Source organism: Gymnodraco acuticeps, unplaced genomic scaffold (genome assembly GCF_902827175.1).
Source record: "Gymnodraco acuticeps unplaced genomic scaffold, fGymAcu1.1, whole genome shotgun sequence".
Taxonomy (NCBI): Eukaryota; Metazoa; Chordata; class Actinopteri; order Perciformes; family Bathydraconidae; genus Gymnodraco; species Gymnodraco acuticeps.
In genome coordinates this window covers 875,941-892,800 of record NW_022992287.1, presented here as the reverse complement: position 1 = coordinate 892,800, position 16,860 = coordinate 875,941, and the positions used below count along the sequence as shown (strand labels likewise).

General features: G+C 41.3%; 1 protein-coding gene across 3 annotated transcripts in view; it reads left to right on the top strand.

Moving 5' to 3' along the window:
• The first annotated feature begins 1,362 nt into the window (after positions 1–1,362).
• Positions 1,363–16,860, top strand: part of zhx2a (zinc fingers and homeoboxes 2a) — a 33,999-nt gene continuing 18,501 nt past the window's right edge. For 2 of the 3 annotated variants that reach the window (XM_034207643.1, XM_034207642.1), the window contains exon 1: positions 1,363–1,780. The gene's annotated coding sequence lies outside the window, so the exon portion shown is untranslated. The remainder of the gene's footprint in view (positions 1,781–16,860) is intronic. The other variant, XM_034207644.1, reaches the window with a different exon arrangement.

Below are 16,860 nucleotides of genomic sequence, written 5' to 3'. Positions count from 1 at the left end.
TTGACAAGGCACACGTGTTAATTAAAAACCATTCCAGGTGACGACCTCATGACGCTGACTGAGAGAAGCCAAGAGTGTGCAAAGCTGTCATCAAGGCAAAAGGGGGCTACTTTGAAGAACCTAAAATAAAAATCATATTCTAGATTTTTTAACACTTTTTTGTTTACTAGATAATTCCATATGTGTTCTTTCATAGTTTTGATGTCTTCAGTATTAATCTACAAAGTAGAAACAAAAACCATTGAATGAGAAGGTGTGTCCAAACGTTTGACTGGTACTGTATGTGTGTGTATTTGAATATGTATAGACTGTAAAATGAAATAAAAATAAATAAAAAAGAGACATCAAATATTAAATAAATAGATGAATAAGTTAAAAAATAGATAAATAAATAAACAATGCTTTCAGTCTAATTCATCTTTAACTTTGATTATTGTGCTTTTTGTCTATTTTTGGTCAAATTAACTAAACTTGCTTGTCTGTGTGGCTTTGTGGGAGGGAGACAAAGGGGAATGTAAAGAAACTGAAAAGGTTTACAGTGCCAACAATTGTTTTTTGTCTTGATGCTGACTCCTACAGGATGGGGTTGATTCAAAGAGCTTGGCCAAATGACACAATTCACACGATGTGTCCTGCAACTCCAGAATACCTCGGAAGCTGAGTGATATATTTGGTACCTTTAAGTTGTTCTATTCAAACCTGTTTATGCAAAGCAGTGTTGATGCGTCTGCTTATTTTCTAAGGGCTAAATAAAGACTGTGCAAACCAAGGACAGCAATATCAGGCCCAAGTCAGCAAATGCTATCCCATGAAGTGTACCTGAGCAAAACAATAAATACCTTTCAAGTCCAGATTCACTTTGTTAAAACTGGCATTGTGATCTCATATTTTTCCTTCTTATGCGACAAAGAGTGGTGAATAGAGGCATCACTGCAGTACAAATGTTCTACATGACTCCAGCTCATAGACTGTATAAAGCTCCAGCTACATATAGAATGTGACGGGCCAAGGTCAGGAGAAATTCTCGAGAGGATCCAGTGGAGGTCACTGTTGCGTTTGAGTCTGTCTGTGTCACCTCAGGGCACTTTGTCTCAGCAATGCAAACTGTGAGTATCAAGCTGACCTCAGACTAACCTTTGAGGATCCAGATGTGAGTGTGTTTTCTGTGTGTGATGAAAGGCAGGGAAGCATGCAGTTTCCCCACTGCAGACCAGCTTTCTGAGGAAAGCACTGCAGCAACTGCACATGCACATATAGAGAAAGAGGAGTGGGCGGTGTGAAAAGGGAGGGGGAGGGGCTTGTGGAGTAAGACACACCCCCTCTGGTACTTTAATATTCAATTAGCTCCGAGCAAAGGGGCAGGCAGGCATCAGCACATAGTGACAAGTTGACGACAACAAGGCACAGCTCATTCATTTTTAAACCAGCATGCATGCTTTAAGAAGCCACTGCTGTCCTCCTGCCTTCTAGACAGAGAGTTGCTTTACTTTCCTCCGCCTGTTTCTGAACTTTTCCCGGCAATAACACTATGGACCCGCTATGGACGGGCACCGGCGCTCGGGTACGGCATGCAAATACGTACTCTGACGTCGGCGATCATGTGGCTTTTGGCGTAGATCCTCCTTGTGATCGCCAATTTTTTCTTTCCTGTCGCCTGTTGTCTGCTCGGTTATTGGACAGCCGTGAGACAGTTTAAAGCAGATTGGGGTTATTTCTCGCTATAGCAGTCGCTTTGGGATTGTACCGCACTACCTGAGCATCGCGCCAAAACGGTGGGCAGGTAAGAAATGTATAAACTCTTCCTCTGTTTTCCTACGCCCCCCTTACCCTCAAAAGTCCCTCAAGTTAACACTGCACGTAGTTGTTTTTGTGCCCCTCGCGTGGTTTGCTCTGCCCCTGCGTGGCTCACAAACACCCACACGCCTCTGTCTAAATACTGTAACTTGTCTCGCCGCATGAACTTTGCCTGCTTGTGTCGTTTACACCTGCGTGCTGAGACAATGTGTCCGCCAAGTTGTTAATTGGACGTTTTCTCCCCCGTGTTTAAGTTTCACTTTGATATGTTGTAGCCGCCGCGCGAGAAGGCAGAGAAGAGAAACATCGTGTCTACTTTTCCTCCTCCCCGTGTCGACATAACCAGCAAAACATGGCCGTCCTTTGCCGACATGTTGTTACGTCGGTGGCGAGAGGGGGAACATTTGGGGAGAGTGTTTTTCTGCGCCCCACTGTCACATTTCGGGCAGGCCGGGGGAAACGGCCGGTAAACTGCGCACCGCCCTGGTGTACCTGCTCACATTCAGCGCCACTGACGTTTCACAGCAACTTTTGGAGTCCGACGTTGTTTATAGACTTTGATTTGTGCGACTCTGTGATGTAGGCGGAACGTTACCCCTGGTGATGCCCCCTCCCCTCCGAGACCACGGCAGACGGACACACTGCTGTAGCATGGACTTGTATCCTGTCTGTGCAGCAGGCCTGTAACTGCTGTAAAAAGTCAGGCGTGGTTGTTTTTATGCAGAACATCAACTTATTCGGACCCAGCGTCTCGGACTGCAGGCAGTGGGTCTCACACGTAAATGTGTCCTCAGTGCACCCTGTAAAAGCTTTGAAGGGATAGTGGTTATTCTATTTCACTGTGTTGAAACCTTAATGTTGTCCTGCACTGCATGAGAAGAATGATGCATACATGTCAGGATCAGGATAAAACATATCCATAATTCCAAAAGCATAAACAGTCAACCACCCCAGTGAAAAAGTTCACACAGGGACATTCCCGCTCGTACTTCCTTGTTTCTAGCTTATTCCATCAATGTGTCATCTTACAGTCATTGCATACACAGTGATAGGCCTATATCGTGTAGCCTATATTTATTATTGGGATAATACAATAAAAAAAATCTAAATCACGGTTATCTTTCCATGATGTTGTGCTTGCATGTCCCCATCAGACCTGAGTGCCTTATATGTAAGCCCTAAATAATGTATCTTATTGCGTTATGGAGAATTAACACAAGACCTATGTTGTGTATAGTGCACACTGCACAATACTATTGTCTTATACGTTTGATTGGTACTGGTGCTTACACAGTCTAGATTAATGGATTGGGTTTTCACCAGGACTTGACCAATCCACATAACACACAGTTTATGTGTCAATGTTATTCTAAAATGATTGTTGATATCCTTAATGAATTATATTCTTCCAGTCAGTCATTCAGGACACAGTTTGCGGTAACGCAGCAATCCGTGTCCTCAAGTTACCTTACAGGAACATTATTCCAATGAGTTCCGTGCAGTGAGATATATCAATTAAAAAATGTACTGGTAGTATATTAGCCCTACATTTAAAGTATGAGAAGAGCAAATGGATGTATCCCTAAAAATTAGTGGAGATGACATCAATGAGGTTATTCAAGGAAAATAACACTTTACTTTGATTATTCTACAAACAGAGATCCTATAACAGCATGTATGTTGAGTTTAAAGTATCATTTCATGTCTTGCATATTGCCAGATTGTTAATTTGCTGTAATTTATTGCACATGTTCACCAGTACAGTCATAGACCTCTGATAGGTCTTCACACTCCGTGTGGGCCAATTGTTCGAAAAGTATTTAGTGTATGTTACAGATAGTTTTTTTTCTTTGTAAAGCTGTCACCTAGTCTGTATTCACTTTCTTCTGGGTGCCTTAAGAAATATTATTTAACGACATCCCCATTATACTGGGATGACCTGCTATGTTTTACTTCTAAACATACCTTGATCAGCAGCCCAACGGAGCCCAATCCGTTAAAGATGGAAGTGATTTTGATCACAGCGATGTTAACCCTCCTGTCAAACCCGTTACCAACAATTCCTCTGGGTATAGACTTGGCTTTCCTCGCTAAGGCAGGCACTCCTGCTCTTTCCCTTTCAGTTGAAATGGCTCATGTTTGTTCTTTTCGCATGTGATCTGCCAAATCAGGGATAATGTTATATAATTTATAACGACAACTGACTCATTATTGGTGCTGAACAATCAAAGGGTTTCTGTTGATAAAAGCCAACCGTCACATTTCAAAATCACACACAGTTGCTTGGCAAATGATGTAGACATTTATTGCAGGGAAAAAATAGGTTATTTGAAAGACAAGCAATAAACCAACCAAATAAATTCAAACTGTTGAATGTTACCAAGAACGGCAAGAAGTGGTCAAAATGTAATATTCCCTTGGTCCACTGTTAGGCATATAGGGCATTACTCAATGTTTTTTACAGTTTGACAGATGCAAGATTAAGTCTGTTTAAATGTTTTGGGGAAATTGTTATTCTCAGTATTGGACAAGGGGATTAGAGAAATGCACAGATGTCGCCATCCTACCTTGTTTCTAAAATCAGTGACTGTTCCATCATCACTTCACTGTGTAAACAGTAAAGTGAGAGCATTTCAGTGAGGAGAAGTAAACAGCCTCCACTCATTTTTACAGTAAGGAATTTGAGAGCTATTTTTATTTGAAGTATTGGCATCAAAAATAAATCTACTCCCATTTGAATCGGCTAATTTTCCAGGCTTGCTCAACCATGCAGTGTTTCTCATTGTACTGTGACCTCTTAGAATGACGCAGCCATAACATCCAGCTGCGAGGGGATGTGCCTTTATTTTTTCTTCGAGGTGTTTATTAGTTTTGTTGTCAGTCTATCAGGTGTCTGCTGCCGTTTCTGACTGCTGACTGTTACAACTAACCTAGAGGATTGGCGGTAAAACAATGAGAAAGTGTGTTTGCTTAGGGAAATGTAAAGTGGAAAGGTGGCAGGTAGTCCTGTTTTCAATTCTGTGAGAGAAACTGTGTGTTGTGTGTGTGTACTGCTAATGTTATAGTTGTCTGATCCAAGAGCTTAAAGGGATAGTCTGCATTTTATGAGGTAATTATCCATCGTCAGTGAACTTACAATAGATGTTGGCCCTTTGGAAAAACGTGTTTCCTTCTCCTGAGAGGTCAACAGACTGTTTTGTCAAAGGAGTCTAGTGGCTTTGAAGAGAGTAAATGGTGGTTTTAGTTGGTTGTTGGAAACCAATATCTGACGGCAAAGTAAAGCTGTGAAAATACATTGTACATATTTTGATATAGATTTGTGTAGGTAGCTAAATTACATTTGAAGGATGTCCCCGTATTAAAAAAAGTTCTCCACTAATGGTAATGATGACACGCTGATGTTAATCTTATATAATGATTTAAAGCTGAAGGAATCGGATATCATCTAAATGGTTTCTGTTGACAGCTCTGTCTCTCCTTTTTAACTGCTGAGCTAATGTTACGTAATGACATTTTCTCAACATTATTTGCCATTTATACACTCAACAATTTGCCAGAAAATTCCCGGTAGATTAATTGCCAATGAAAATAATGATTGGTTGCAGGCCCAACTGCAGCTTTACCAGATAGCAGCCATCAGTACATTTCACAATGATGCCTACTCTCAAAATAAATGTTTAAAATCATCCTAACAGCATGAACCTGCTGTTCACTTTTATGGGGACAATCAGAGATAATTTGCTACTGTTGGGATATTCTACGTTTTAAACGGGTTATAAATGTGATGGTTTCTAAAACCCTGGCTTTGGAGTATTACAGCAAATCATAATACCCAGGTTTCTTCTTTTAACCTCACTACATGTTAAGGTTTTTCCTGACCAATACTGCATATGAGAAAATATGTATCAATCCTATATGTTATGATAGTTTTGAGCTCAAAGCGCTTTATCCCATGTTAAGGGGCTGTTATTTCTAGAGTATAGGGCCAGTTCATCTATGTTAGGTTTCAAAAAGTGTTAGTTGTTCATATTCATCACGAACATCCAGCATTTCCCGCCTGCACACCACACTTTAAAACCTGATGCCGAGCTTTATATAACGTCCATCCGTTCTTCTGGTAAAGCGCTGGAATGAGTCATCGCGGGCTGGAGGACGGAGGTTGTTGTCAACATGGCCCTTCGTGCTCAGACTGGCTCTGTGATGACATCATCAACATCTACGCCGTGCTTTGTTTGTTCCCGTGTTTTCTGTTCAGGTCCTTCCCCAGCTGTGCCTCCACTGGCTTCTCAGACGTGTTGTTAGGTGACTACGGCAACCACAGGGATGAGCTCATTAACTGTAGGAGGGGCTGAGAGGAAGAGGGTGATGGTGGGAAGGAGACCATTACAGAGGCAGAGCTGAAGGGTTATATAGGGACAGAAAGAGAGGGAGCATGAAATCCACACTGTTCAGGAGAGTACGTGTGATGTCTGAGAGAGACAGAGTGATACAGGGAAGAGACAATTGAGTGAAGCTGCATGAGAGAGGAAGACAGAAGTGAGAGCCCAATGTAGTCTAAACGAGTACCTTATCATCTAAGAGCAATTGTCCAAATTTGTGTCATGTCAGTTTTTTGGTGCATTAGGCTACAATTTGCAAGCTCAGGAACTAGTTGGAATCCTCAAAATCTTCAAGCGCAGCAATATTTCCAGTTAAAGCACACAAAGGTCACAACGCTCTAGCAAATGATGGCGTTATGACCCATTTCTGGTGTTGTACTGCAGTTGCTGTTGCCAGTTTGTATCTATGGACATCTTTGGAGAACTGCATTAGAATATGTTGACTTTAGGGACATTTATGGGGATATTAATGGGTCTGAAATCCAACACAACTATTAGTATCTGCAGTTTAAACACTAATTAGTGCTGCATTGATTTTATATAAAGGGACAGTTCATCTAAAAATCTTGTGCTTGTGACAGCCTGCAATGTAAACAATATTAGATCCTCTTAAGAGATGTTTAACATTCCTTTTAACAATCCAGTTTTCCTTTTTAATATATTTGTTAGCTTAGGATACACTGATCCATCCTTAGATAGTACAATATGTATTTTGGTCTATTGGTGCAAATTGCCATGTGCTTATGCAAGTTTACGCTTGTATTAAACTTGGGGCTAATTATAGGTTGCCACCGCAATAACTTGGAAGTGTTCCTGCAGTTGACAAACTAGATCCTCTGGTGAAATTCTAAACATGCACCTACTATACGCCGCGGTCGGAAAAGTTACTCTCAAACCCCTGCACACAATGCGGTCTGTATGCCATGTAAGTTGTGCATACATGTGTGGAGTAGCTTCCATTCTCCCATCCCAATGTGTCGTCCAAATTTCAAGTAAAAAAAAAGAAAGGGAGTTTACAAAAAGGCCTTCTGCACTGCACCACGTAAGCCGCTGCCACGGCAGAGACACACCCCCTCCTGCCAGCGTGAGACCAATGAGAAGAGGCTTGAGACCATTTCACAAGCCACACCCACTGCAGGGAAGGCACAGATTGACAGGTTGGAAATCTGCCCCAACAGGAGGACTAAATAGACACTGATAAGCTAACAAACATCAAGTAAAAGACTTCCAGGTGTCCTCGTTTGGAAGTAATCCCTCTCTCCCTGTCATGCATGCATATATATATATATATATATATATATATATATATATATATATATATATATATATATATTATATATATATATATATATATATATATATATATATATATATATATATATATATATATATATATATATATTGGAACGGGTGGCGCAGTGGTCTGTGCATCTGATCATCAGATCAAGGGGGGTGCTGGGGAACTCCAGTTCGAAACCCGCTCCTGCCGCCACTGCGTCAGGCCGTTGTGTCCTTGGGCAAGACACTTCACCCGGATTTGCTCCTGTGGGTATTGTCCACAGTACATGTATGATACTAATGTGTACTTGTAAAAGCGCCTCGATGACTTCGAGGCGTGAAGATGGACGGTGTGGCGCAGTGCGCTGTGCAATGATCATCAGATCAAGGGGTGAAACCCGCCGCTGCTGCGTCTGTAAAGCCGTTGTGTCCTTGGGCAAGACACTTCACCTGAACTTGCTCCTGTGGGGATAGTCCACAGTACATGACCATTGCATGTATGATACGTGTAATGTGTATTTGTAAAGCGCTTTGAGCATCTGGAAAAAGCGCTATAATAAATGTAAGGAATTATTATTATTATTATATACATGTACATGTACAGGATATACTGTGTGCAAACATAATATTCAACCTAAATATCATGTTGCATTTGCAGTGCTAACAAAGCAACCTATAGACTGAAATTTTGCAGAACCCCTCCTAAGTCTTTTGTCATTGTTGACCTAATTTCGAGGCTGCTGGTTGGGTGACCCTTGCCCTACTTTACTACTTGTTCTACAGTGCGTTTACTGTAACTAAAACACATTTGATTCTGCCCAAATAAAAACAAAATTCAAGATAATTTTAGGCAGAGTTTAAAGCTCTTACAAGTTGACGTGGTAGATGCAACGTTTCTGTGGGAGAGTATAGCTGTCGGTGCAGAAGGCCATTAGGGAGAGTGAAAGAGAGGAGCACCGAGGTAGACAGGCGGAGCGCAAAATCCAGTCAAGGAGGGCCATTACCACGACACCTAAATAAAAATGTTCAAGAGGGATTGTTAACCCCTTTTATTAATCCATTCGCTGGAGTGAAACTGCCCCGCTCCCCATCTGCTTTTCATTCTCACTCGTAGCCTCGGGATCAAGTGAATGCTCTCTGACGTGTTGGCCTTCGTCATTGGGGTCACTGTGAGTTTATATGGGGCTACAGCAACAAACTGAATTGAAACAGCATTACATTTTCCACGAGAGAACATGCGTCAACAACACATCGGTTCCAGCATGCAACGCAAAATCTAAGCCCATTATTGTTTGACACATCTTTGGTTCAAATTGTATAAAATTCCTTTTTTGAGTATATTCCTATAATATTGCTGATTGCTTTTACTATATTCAGAACTATTCAGTGCATAATTTGTTTATGTATACACTAGCTTATACAAGGTTTGTAACATCTGAAAGCCATCCTGGTATGCTAAGAGGGTACAATGTTATAGAATTAGTTGTATAAACCTTACCTTTACGCAGTAAAAAGTGAGCCGGCTTTTTAACACCGCTGCTGTCGTGACACTGATTGACCTCTGCTGGGTTTCAGCTCCTGGATTCGAGCACACAAACTTTCTGTTGGTTACAGTGTTACCATGGAAACACAACCATCAGCAGCAGAGTGGGTGACACTTGGATATTTTTATAGCTTGCCCTTTGTGTGTGTGACGGTGTGCCTGTGCGTGTTCAGTGAGGAGACAGGTCTGGCAATGTGACACTAGTGTTACGTGGGAGCCAGAATAACCAGAAGACTGGAATTTTGTATTACTGCAGTGTAGTCTGTGTGACTGATATCCATCATACTGTACTGTATGTAGGCCACTGCGTCTCTTCCAGTGTTTGTGGATCAAATAAGGTCACAGCAATGATGTCCAGTCTAACTGTGTTACTTGAAAGGGGCCCTATTATGTTAATTTCCAGGTTAATATTTGTATGTTGTTCCTCTACTGTGACATGTTTACATGCTTTAATGTTCAAAAAGCTCTTTATGTTTCTCATCCTGCCTGTGCTGCAGCACCTCTTTTCACCCTCTGTCTGAGACCAGAACCCAGTCTGCTCTGATTAGTTATCTGGCCGGCTCTGTTGTGATTGGTCAACCAATTGGAGATATACCCTATCACGTACAATGTGCTGGAGCGCTAGCCAATAAAAGCGCTAGTGTTAGGGATGTCACTATGTTACTGAGGTAATCAAAGGAGTCCGATGGAGGTGTTTCAGGCGGGGGGGGGGGGGGAGTGTGTGGGAGAGAAACTCCCTCTCGAGGGGACTTTTGGATCTTAGCCTTTGTAGACCATTTACATGCACAAAAACCAAATAACACACGACAGAAAGGGAAACCCCAAAAAGCATACGAGGGCATCTTTTAAGATAAAAGCTTGGCAACTTATCAGAAGCTGATGTGTTAAATTGGAGACAAAAATTACTTCCTGCACCTTTTTAGTAGATTGAATAAAACAGTATAGAGAAGAAAGTGCTGATCTTAAAAAATTGTAATCCGCAAAATGCTTATTTTTAAAGGAATATTTGCTGATGTGACTAAACGCTGTTTTTATCTAAAGAGCGATCCTGCTTTGTCACTCTGATACCAGCATCATATCAAATGAAGTTGCCGTACAAACAAAAGTATTGAAGCATTTTTAGGGAAATGGTTGAGTGGCTTTTATGTGAAGGAAAAAGAAAGATGTCTTTTACTCTTACATATACTGAACCTATTTTTTATTGTTTTACTTTATCAGCATCTGCCTCAGAAATCCTAAATGGGTTGGACCCGAGTGAAAAAGCAACCCTTGCTATCATTTATCCTCATTAAGTCTTTATCCCAGCCCAGCTAAAGTAGTGCTGCTCTGTTGCTATGCAGAACAATCCAAGCACATCAGCACAGTGCAGCAGCGCTCTGCTCTAGAGGAGCCGCGTGATGAGATTTAAATCAATTCTGCGACGGTCCGAAATTCTGCCTCCTCCACCCCTGCTGCTTGGGACATGTTTGGCTGTGGTGCTTCTCCTTACCCACAAAATGCAGACACACACTGCACAAACACACATACACACACACACACACACCATCCTCTTCACTGCAGTGGCTGACTGGTGGACCAAGCAGTCAGGAGGGAGAACACACCCCATACAGCACTGCCAACAGAAAGCAGTGTGTGTACTGTCTTTGTGCAATATGTTTTTGTTACTTACTTTGGATATAAAGTGTGTGATGGAGCCTCAACATCTTTGTTTATCTAAAAGTGACAGTTGCAGTCAGTATTTCTACAGCTTGTGGTTTTTGCGCGGCTTTCACGCTTTGGGCTCGTTATTTAAAGTGTTCCTGGCTGGTGTGTACTTCATGCATGGCTTCAAGTGCGGGACAGTTTGCCATCCTTATACCTTTTGTGTTTGTTATTACAGCCTGCCTGAAAACTCAGTTGACTGTCTCCACACTTCAGGGAGTGCATGCAAGGCCTTCAGTCTGGCTGCGTTCATTTCCTGTGTACTATATATCATTTGCGTTCTCCGCCTTATTTTTCTGTATAAAGCATGAATGCCTTTTAATCTCTTGCTTTCCTTTCTTAATGTGCCACTGAAAATGGAGCTGCAACCTTTTTACCTTTTTTTTTTTTTAAAGGGATGTTTTGAGGTGAGGTAGTTTGACATACTTAGTCATTGTATTGCTAACACTAGATGGTGGTTGGCATGTTACTACTGCTAATGAAAAGACAGGAGTACAAGCTTAACAGTTATACAATAAATAATAATGGTAAAGGGGAATGGCAAAATACGTATTTGTACTTATTTTAGCAACTTAAAAGAAATGTTGGTCAGCATGTTTGTTTCATTGTTTGACTTTGGTGTTTTTAAATGGCTGATTCAGAATCCCACAATAACACCAACACACTGACAGATCAGAGCGGTTGTCTATACTCTGGTGTTTTGTGAGGTAAAATTACTGTTTTTGTCAAAGGCGTCTGGTGGCTTTCACAAGATCACAGATAACGGCTTCAGTTGTCAGAAAAGGCTGTCTGGCAGCAAGGTAAACTGATATTTATTTTTAAGTGGTAATTTCTTTAGTAGTCAAGCTGCACAACTGCTTATACTCCAAACTGGGGGCGTGTCGACTCGACCGCCTTCTACTGTAGAGAATACTCTGAATAAGTACATCATACAACTCCACTCCAAACATCGGAAGTATCCGTTTAATGTCTCAGCCACAAGAACCACAGTTACGGTGATCCATAGAAAAAAGAAGTTCCCCTATAACAACATCACTCTAACCACCAATCAGAATAAGTAATCCATCAATCATCCCACTGCTGAGAAATGTACAATCATGACACATTGAGCCAGGGACACACAGGGGGGGTTATTCGGTTCGGACATGTTTTTAAGAGAGGATATATGCATCAGAGACCTCATTGCCTTTCCAAAAATTTCAGTTTCTGAGAGTACAGTCGGAGTCATATTTTCCCCCTACTACACTTTGAGATTACATCAATGATGCACAGAAATAGGAGCTGAGTGCAGAGTGCTGCTGTGACTCATTTGTTCAGTGTCACTCTGTTCTCACTGCTATTTGGATAGAGCTCCTTCCTATAGCACCAACACCATTTCTCTGTATTAGATCCTATGTCAGTCTTCATGCATTAGACAGACTTTATAATATGAAGAATGTGTAACGCGTATTCTCTCCAGTATGGATGTCCGCGTGTAGCCAAAACTGAATCCTGCCAGGGAATGATAAGTGTGTGTTCTACCTTGCAGCATTAAAGGTATCTCCTTCAGAAACACTCCACTATAATGCACCAATCAGACAGACAGACGGGAAGGCAAAGGGGCTCCCAGGCAGGGTATTCATACAAGTTTAATGAGCATCCAGACAGTATGGAGTGTGGCTCACAGCTCACTCTGCACACAGATGCTAACTGGCTGACTAGGTTAGACACACTACAAAAAATGCGCCAGACTGACTGTTTGACCCGGGTTATGAAAGCAGCCGAGTTTCAGCTCAATTATTTTTTGGTGGGAAATAATTATCTGAATATCTCTGAAACATTACCTCAAGCACTTTTCTATGAGTTCCTCCGCAGAGATGTTTACAGCCAAACAAACAAAAAGCCCACAGAAGAGAATTCATCCGTCAGGGACACCAAATGATAAAGTTTGTGCGACTGGTTAATACAGTTGTACACTGCCATGGTTATTAATCACATCCTCTGCCAATCCATGATTGCAAAGGGGCGGAACTTTTCCAGTAAATGTCCATTTCATTGGAAACTTTCCATGGGAACTAACTGAGAATTGAGGGTAATCATTTTATTTTGAAATGAGCCGTTGCGACTTCCGACTGATTTCGATAGAGCGAGTAACATATGAGCACAGCCCTCTGTGGATGTCAGCATGAGCAAGAGAAAGGTATCTGAGGAAAATCGTGTTTTCCAAGAAAAGTGGGAGAAAGAATATCTTTTCACTGAATTCAGGGGTAAACCACAATGTTTAGTATGTTTGCAGACCGTTGCTGTAATGAAAGTAAGTAACTTGAACCGCCACTACTACTAATTTGTGTGTGTGTTCAAAGTGAATCTACGGCCCCCTGGTGGCCAGTACATAAATTATGTGGCCCCCAACACCATCCAAGTTGCCCATCCCTGCTGTAGGGGGTGTGGTCTCAATAGCCATGCAGTGTGCTATGTGCATGTGATTGAGGAATGGCATGGATATTCAAGTGTACTTGAATGGCATATGTTTGTTTTAGTCAAGATTATGCTAAAATATACTTTCCCCAACTATATCTAAGTTCCCTATGAAGAGTCTTCCTTCAATTTAGAAAATTCCCAGTTTATTCCCATGGAAAGTTTCCATCTTTGAAAATTCCCGGAATTGTGCAACCCTACTCCCAAGTATCCAGTGACGGCAGCAGGAGACTCCTACTAGAGTAAAGAGAGGAAGAGGATTTCACTGCCAGTGTATCCTCAGTGTTCAGCACTCTTTGCATAGGCTTTAGTCTTTGTTTGAGACAGTCAGCTAACACGCGTTAAATTATACTGCAAAATCTCCAACTGCTGAGTTGTTTGTGTGTAAATGTTGTTAGATAATGTTCCTCTTTCTGAGCCGGCCTCTGTGCAAAATCTGTTGTGTTGCGAACACTTTTTCTATAAAACGACTCTATAGGCACATTTTGAAGAGCAACTAGCAGCTTTTATGAGTTTAAACACAGTGATATTGTTTAGTTATTATGCAGTTGTGTTTTCTGGGATACTTCTTTGATGCAAAAATCGATCTGCTCATCCTTTCTCCCTCTGACTGTGAGGTAAAACAGTCCAGCTACGGAGTTCTGCTCACAGTCAGATCCTCATGCAGCCCATCAGCTCACAGAAAGTGTGCGGGCTGTTTCAGCAAAAGTTCAGCAGGTCGTTTAAACTTCAGATGCAGCTGACAGATGCTCTTTCTCACCAGTTGTTGGCTTCATTGCTAGATTTTGGCAGACTTTCACAGTGAGTGGGTTATTAGGTAAATGCAATGCACTGTGGTGTGTATCATTGTTCTCTTACCCTGTTTATCTGTGCAGTTGCACATATTAGACTCCACTAATATTAATAATATACTTTTTGTAGAATTGTCTGCAGTGGTGGCTGCATAGGATTGTCTCTGACTCTTGTGATTCATCCATTTCAAATAACTCAGAGCATAAACTCCAAAACCACTGAGTTATATTCATAAAATAAAGTTGAATTAATAAAACAAGAACTACTGATTCAATCAGATGAATCTCTTGATTCAAAGTGAGGTTTCTTATTGAGGATTTCCTTTTCTTATTTTTAAGACAAAGACTTGCAAGTTATTAATTATTAAGCCTGGTCTTTTTTTCTTTGAGCCACGTGACACATTTTTTTGTTGTATTTCATTTTCAGCTTGGAGCACCGTTTGACATTTAGTGTACCTGAGGGGGCAAGGAACAATCAACTGCTCTAGATTGATCAGATGGATTTCTGACATGTTAGAAATCAGGATCTCACACTGCAGAGCCACACAAGAATGTCCCACTATTCCCCCGTATAACAATGTACAGTCTGTACAGTATAACTTAGTAAGCTAACTTCTCATTCTCTCAGCAGGCCCTACTGTACATGTCTTCCTTACCACCTAGCTGTCAATATAGGCTAGCTTTAAAAACATTGTTTTTAAGTTTCGCATACAGATGATCAGGGTACATGATGGCACGATTGGGAACGTGCTGTTATGTTACAGACCTCCGCTTGCAAAAAAACTTCCTCGAAGCATATTCGCAGACAATCTTCAATAGCCAGAACAATCAATTGGGGCAGATCTTCGGTTCTATTTTAAACTTGACTCGCACACTGGAACACTTGATGATTGGACCATTACCAGTGTGAAACATAAATCATGAGCTGTGACTTAACATTGTTGACCATTTACTTGTACAGTACGAGTTTGAACTCAAACAACAATTCTAAAATGGTATGGTGTATCCCCATCTTAAAACAGTCTTAATCTTTTATATCACCAACAACGTGGGGTAATCAGAAAGCCTGTAACATTCCTGCTACCTGAGAAATACTTTCTATGTTCTGTTCACAACTTGCTCTGATTATTCCAGAAAAATACGTTTTACTTCTTCTTGTGACTTTGCCTTGACCTTCCCTATCGACTTTCTGTGAGTGAAGCTGAGAAAACCTCCCGAACACAGCGCCCCACTCTGAAATTCTGCAGGAATCGGATAGTCCTGACTTTTAAGTCACGAGGCCTGTCGGCTATTTCTGTCTTTCTGAGCTTTTTCAGTTGTTTCTAAAAACACCAAACCCAGGTGTTGTGGTCACCCCTATATATATATACACACACTCTGTCAGTGACACGGATGTAGGAGCTACTTCACTACAGCTCTACGTCCGTGGTTGCCATAGAGACACCATGGCAATGAGTCTGCATTCGAATGATGCCTCAGTGGGTTGTATGAGGAGTCGTGATATCTCGGGATAATGACTGGCAAACGAGGAGCCTTGACGGATAAAGTGCCATGTGATTAATGACACTTTGGCATGACAACAAAGTATCATTCTGACGTGCCGATGTCACAAAACACTTTCTGCAAGCTGCACCGCCCTATTGCGCTGTGACTGTGCAGACTTATATTTAATGATAAATTGTTTGTTGGTTGTGTGTAACATATTTTATCCGTCAATATTTTCTCAGAAGTATCACATATTTAACTAGCCTTACAGGATATTTGTAATTAGTTACAGAATATTCCCTCATCATCTGCCGACTTGTTTTTTTTTGGAACCTCATTACATCTTGATATAAGAGCGCTGATGCTACTCCGACTCATTTGATTCTCACTCATGTGAATATAAAGCTTCTGCATGAGGGCACTAGAATATCAATAGACTTTTGTTCAGCCAGATAAGCTCCTCTCTCGCTACTCTTATTATAATATTGCCTTAGGAAAGTTTAATCTTCTCACTCTCCCTCAGCTTTTCTGAACTGCTTCTACTTCACGGAGGTGTCATTTCAACCGAAGCTAAATAAAATCAGCTCTGTTTTGTTTTTTTGAGAGATCTCTCTGAAGCCACTTTGTCTCTGATTTCTCACTTTGTTCACACTGCAGCACAATCAGATTTATGATAAGTCAATATTTCTCAGGACAACTTGTCCCACCGACAGCTGCACACATTTGCATACCGTATCAAACCACTGATATTAAAGTGTGATGATAAATGATTTTACGCTACATAAATAGACACTATGAAATCCTTCTGTAAAACTTGTCAAAGCCTGTCCATCAAGCGAGGTTGTTTTTATTTCCTGTCCCGGTGAAATGACTGCCGCCACTTGAACTCTTCTAGTCTCGGCCAGTTTAACTGATAAGCTGTTATTATAGCAGGTTGTAAGTATAAGTGGCCAAAGTTCATATTATAGTGTAAATGCGTGTTGCTCATGGTGTTGACCTGACAGTTCTACTGCTTTGAATGTATTGGCAACAAAAAATGTGCCAACAGTGCATGACATTAAGGATTTTGCTTGTGGGCCATCTAAGCTAATTTACAGATGGCCCTGAGCCCAATAGAGAACTGCAGTGATGCATCCTAAAACCCGGAAGTAAGTTAGCATTTTTACCACGTCCGGTTCCTTCGATAAAAAGCAATGCAATTTCTCCATAGGATTTTGGAAAATAGCTCCAAATAAGGTCTGTGTTTGACACAAATTGAAGAGACAGATCACGTTTTGTTCTACGACATTAAATACATCAGCAGTAGGGCTGAACGATATACCGTGTCATGGCGATAACCGCGGTATGCGCACGCGCGGTATTCACACCGCAGGGACGTGCGGTTTTATTCATTTTTTTTATTAAATGCTAACGCACTTTAGCACAGAATTCA